The sequence below is a fragment of the Peromyscus californicus genome, unplaced genomic scaffold (assembly GCF_007827085.1).
Source record: "Peromyscus californicus insignis strain IS unplaced genomic scaffold, ASM782708v3 Scaffold_23__1_contigs__length_62951481, whole genome shotgun sequence".
NCBI classification, from domain to species: Eukaryota; Metazoa; Chordata; class Mammalia; order Rodentia; family Cricetidae; genus Peromyscus; species Peromyscus californicus.
The window spans coordinates 27,957,679-27,962,955 of record NW_026294534.1 but is presented as its reverse complement, the minus strand read 5'-3'; the positions used below and the strand labels follow the sequence as shown (position 1 = coordinate 27,962,955).

Genomic DNA, 5,277 nt, shown 5'->3' with positions numbered 1-5,277 from the left:
AGTTGCGTATTCTGAGCCCACTTACTTTTAGTGGCAGGAGACTTGTTTTATTTAGGAGTTTTGGGACAGTCTTAGCAGAAACATGAGCACCCAATAGATTGGCATTGTGATAACACTAAGATTTCTAGAGAAAAACCTCATGACGCAAAGCAGGTTGCTTAGGCAACCCAAGGACTCTTGCTCCCTCTCTGTCCAGATCGCCTATTTGGTAGGCAGAAAAATTGGGGATTTTGAACCACATGGTCTCTCATCCGAGTTGGAGTTGAACACGGAGAAATCTGGCGGGCAGAAACACCTCAGGAGGTTGACTATGGCATCAGAGCAGTTTGAATGCAGGTTTGCTGCCAGGGGTGGAATATTGAAGCAGAGACTGGTCCAGCGGGCTGGTGGGAGCTGGGCCAGAGAGGTACCTCACCCATCTCACAAGGCTATACAAGGTCTTAGAACAAGAAGCTGGCATTGGGGCAAAGCATGGGCTCAGATGGAGGGGTTGGTCCAAGAGAGAATTTTCTTCTGTCAAGGTACCAGGAGGGATGTCGCCAATGCAATTGGGATCATGATTCTAATGAAAGTAGTGTGTGAACTGGACCTGGTAAGAGCATTTCTGTGTTCTCACTGCTTAGGAGCTGAGGCAAGAGACCATGAGTTCAAGGCCAGCCTCGGCTGTATAGCAAGACTTAGTCCCTCAAAAAGAAGCTTTCACTGATGCTGTTATCTCTCTATTCATCTCATGGCTACCTGCTTTAGAAAGACAGATATTATGTGCATGGCATGCCTAACAAAACATAAAATGATCATTTGGGCTTAATATTTTGTTGTTATTGTGAGGTAGGGTCCTTTTTTATGGTCTAGACTGTCTTTAAACTCATGGTAATCCTCCTGCCTCAACTTCCCAAATGCCGGATTACAGGTGTGGACCATCACGCCTGGCTGAATTTAATTTTTAATGTTGCTAATGGCATACGATGCTGTCACGCTTGCAGGGGAAGCTGCCCAAGACAAGAAAAATAAGTTACGGCCTTAGCATGAAGGGCGGAGGTTTGTGGGTCCTGGGGCGATAGCCCATCCCCATTTTTCAGAAACAAGGAGAATGGTATACTGTGGTGGAAAGGACACTCAGCTCTGGCTGGGCCCTGCCACTTTTCAGCCATAGGATTCTCTGGCAACTCATTTTCTCTGAGGATCATGTTCCTGCTGCCCTATAGGGATGCTGTCTGACCCTAGAGAGCTGTAGGAAGACAGCATGTGAAAGCATTCCACTGTGAACCTGGTATGGCGTGTGGGGAATCATTTGTTCATCAGTCATCATCTGTAAGCCAAGCAACCATCAGAGACGCCATAACGTATTTGTAATGGTTTGAATTGGAATGTCCTTCTCAGGCTCCCATTTTTGAGCTCTTGGTCCTCAATTGTCAGTACACATTCCAGGGCTGTGGGGTTTTAGGAGATGAAACCAGGCTGGCAGAAGTGAGTCACGAGTAGGGCTTTGAAGGTTATAGCTGATGCTGTTTCTGGACCTGGTTGATTCTGCAGCTATGGCAGGAGCTGCTGCAACCCTCATACTTTTCTTCCTTTCACGACAGACTGAAACTTCTATGAAACGGGGAGCCAAAAGAAATGTTTTCCCTCCTAAATTGTTTCTGTCAGGGTGACAAGAAAGTGGCATTTACTTAACACGTACTGTATACAATACAAGAGACTAGGGAGATGGGGAGGTTGTCTGGGACATGATGGCAAATGACTTACAGTCTACTTAGTGAAAAATAGTGTGCTTATGACGGAACCAAAGAATATAGTGATCCAGAAGTGAAATGAGTTCCGTGAGAGAAAGAAATGTTACTGTCTTGAGCCAAGATGACTTGAACTGAATGCTGAGGGAATACCGACACACTGAAGGGTCTCTACCCAGTAGACATTTAATAACACAAATAGTACATTGGTGCTTAGCTTAGCAGAGAGTGCAAGGCACCCTGGCCAGACTCTAGGTTTGAATACACCTTTTTTTTTTTTTTTTTTTTTTAAATCACATACACTTGTAAACATTAAGTTTCTGTTAAACTCTGGCTTACCTGTCCAGATTTCCCCATAAAGTGGAGAAATGTTGTAAGGAGGTAGAATAACATTTTAAATACCAAGACTCACTTAAGTCTTCTGGAATAGAGAAGGCAGGTAAACAAAGAGCCGATTATTACGTCATTCTTAATTTTCCAGTATTTATATCAGACACCACACTGTCACTGGTATTAATGAATAACTGTTTTGGCCCACAGACCACAGGGGCACTTGAGTGAAAGCTGGACAGACAACCCTAATGTCAGGCCAGTTTCTGGTCACCAAAGGGAGTGGTGTCCACTTACAGACACACAGACACCACACAGAGACCAGTTGTAGCATTCTTTCCCAGGGCTCCCCACATGCTCTCAGCAACATCACTCTCTTGGAATATTAAGTGTCTTTCTCTACCTCCTTTTTTTTTTTTTTTTTTTTTTTTTTTTTTTTTTTGCCCCTTCAGAGAATTGTCCACAAAAGAGAAATTCCAGACCTCACAGGGCCTGTTCCCTGGAATGTGATAATACCCCCCCAGCAGAGCAACACCCACCCCCAGGCCTGAGCCCCAGTATAAAGCTCCTTTGTAGGAACACTTAGGTGCTGGGTGTTGCTTAGAAATGGTTATCCTACCAAAAGGACACAAATGGCCTCCATCTCCACTGAACAATGCCCTTGGTTTTTGTCATTCCAACGCTGTCCCCAGTGGGCTATTATTTCCTTTTCAGAATTGAAACAAAAGAGACTGTGGGGTGATAAGCCAGAACCCAGCAGCTGGCCCAGGTCTTGGCTGCTATCAGATGTGTGATTCATAGCCCGGAGGAGCCTGCCAAGCCCAGCTGCAGGGGCTCGGTGAACAGGGGCGGGCTGAGAGGGCACTCAGCTCTGTGCCCTTTGCTGGGTGTGCTCTCTGAAGCTTGTCTCCGCAGGGAAGTGTTCCACTGGTTCACACCCAGCCGGCTTCATTCCCTTCCATGTTCAGTCAGGTGCTGGACACAGCCAGTGACTCACAGGCAGCGCCAGCCGAAACTAATCGCACCAGGCTTTCGGGGTCCAAGCTCCGTAAATGATTTCGGTGAGTGGAGTTCTTGTTGCTGCCTTCGGTTGAAGCTCTCTAAAGTCATGGAAAGAAATTAATCACAGTGGAGCCACCAAAATGCCAGGGCACAGGGTCATACAGCCTCCTTCTTCCTTAGGCACCGGTCTGGAAGCTCAAGCGCTTTCCCCTGAGAACTGGCCGCAGTCATCAGGTTGGGTTTGCTGCAAAAGATCAAAGCCATGTTTTTTGAAGTCGAGGTTCACACGCAAACACCAGCCATGTTGCTCCAGGCGCTAACATGGATGTCAGGATGAATTTTACCCTTGAACTTGGGAGTCTGCTGCCAACGCCAACTGTGGTTTAGGGTACACCGGAAGATTTCCGTATGGGAAGAAAACAATCTTTAATTTCCCGATGGAAGAGAATAGGTTGTTCTAAAGCCTAACCCAAGAGGCCAGACCAGACGAGATACTTAGATTTGCTGAGTTGGGATTGTCCAAGCCTGCGAAGGGTGGGAGGTGTGATGAGACTTATTCTGACAGAATGGAGAGATGGGGATGTTTGCTTTTTCAGGACTCTTCCTATTGAGGGACTGTGCACGGAGGAAAGCCAAATGCTCTTGCCTGCCTATTGTGCTAATTCAGTGTAAGAAAGAAGTACACAGCTATCCATCCAGGGCCTGTGAAAATCCAGCTCCTTGTATACACAAGTCCTTTATATAAAGCAGGATCGTATTTGCATACAGCCTGTGCAATCCTCCTTTACACCTTAAATAACATTAGCCTGCTTATGGTGCCTCACACTATGCTGTTACACAGTACTGTTTAGTGAATAATGACAAGGAAAATGTCTGCACGTTCAGTACAGGTGCAAGGTTTTTTTTATGAATATTCATAATCTCAGCACATACAGAAGCCACAGTTGTGGAGGGCTGGCTACTGGTGTCTGTGCAAATGAAACCCAGGGAGGATAAAGCATAGACTGGTCAGTCGGGCTACTATAGTGAGTGGCTAGGAACAGAAGGAAGAAGGGAGGAATTGAGAACGGGATGGAAGCATGGGGGAAAGATACTCCTCTCGGTTTACTGTCTGGAAAATCTTTAACTTTTCACTGCCATCTATTATTTAGTTAAACAAACAAGCAAAAACCCAGTGAGCTGAGGACGAAAGGGGAGAAAAATCCCATTACTCCCTTAGGAAAACACAGGCTTGTTTCTATCATCATGGTGGTACGAAGTGTCGGGGTTGGGGATTTAGCTCAGTGGTAGAGCGCTGGCCTAGCAAGCGCAAGGCCCTGGGTCTGGTCCTCAGCTTCAAGGGAAAGTGTCAGTCCTGGGCATAAGAGAAGTGGTCCAGCTCTAGGCTGAGGTGTAGTACAGGGAGGGCTTGCTAAACATGCCTAAGCCTAAATTCCACCTTCAGTACCACAGAGGGGCAAACTCTTCGTCCTTTACTCTTTAAGGAATCTAGGAGCTCCAGCTTTGAAACTGAACTCCCTACAATCTAGAAAAGGGCAAACAGGCATCACTTCCTCCTTCCTTCAGATGTGTAAGAAGAACACAGACAGACCAGTGTCTTTGTGATCCCAGGAAACGGCAGGCAGACAAAGATGGACTTTCAGGGCTGCTGGGATAGTCGTAGGGTTGGATGCAAGCATGTGGGAATGTGGCCTGCTTGTCTTATAATCTTGTACTCTCCTTTCCCGCCTTGTCCTCCACATTCAGTTCCCTCCATCTGTCTCTACCACCACCACCGTTACCTCTGAGAAGGTAGTGGCTAGGAAGGGCCTTTTAAGAAATGACCACATGCTGGTGGCGCAGGCCTTTAATCCCAGCACTTGGGAGGCAGAGCCAGGCAGATCTCTGTGAGTTTGAGGCAAGCCTGGACTACCAAGTGAGTTCCAGGAAAGGCGCAAAGCTACTGCACAGAGAAACCCTGTCTCGAAAAACCAAAAAAAAAAAAAAAAAAAAAAAAATGACCACAGGCTTGGCAGTAGTGGTGTACATCTATAATCCCAGCACTCAGAGGCAGAGCCGGGTGAATCTCTGCTGTGGGATGTTCTGTATGGCAAATGTGTTGCTCTGATTGGTCAATAAATAAAACACTGTTTGGCCATTGGCTAGGCAGGAAGTATAGGCGGGACAAGGAGGAGAATAAAGCTGGGAAGTGGAAGACTGAGAGAGACACTGCCAG

At 46.6% G+C, this 5,277-nt stretch overlaps 1 long non-coding RNA gene across 1 annotated transcript; it reads left to right on the top strand.

Moving 5' to 3' along the window:
- The first annotated feature begins 228 nt into the window (after window positions 1–228).
- LOC128119384 (uncharacterized) lies at window positions 229–4,987 on the top strand. The gene is made up of 3 exons (XR_008221528.1): window positions 229–336; window positions 522–592; window positions 3,029–4,987. It is a non-coding gene; the product is annotated as an uncharacterized LOC128119384 (long non-coding RNA).
- The last annotated feature ends 290 nt before the right edge of the window (window positions 4,988–5,277 follow it).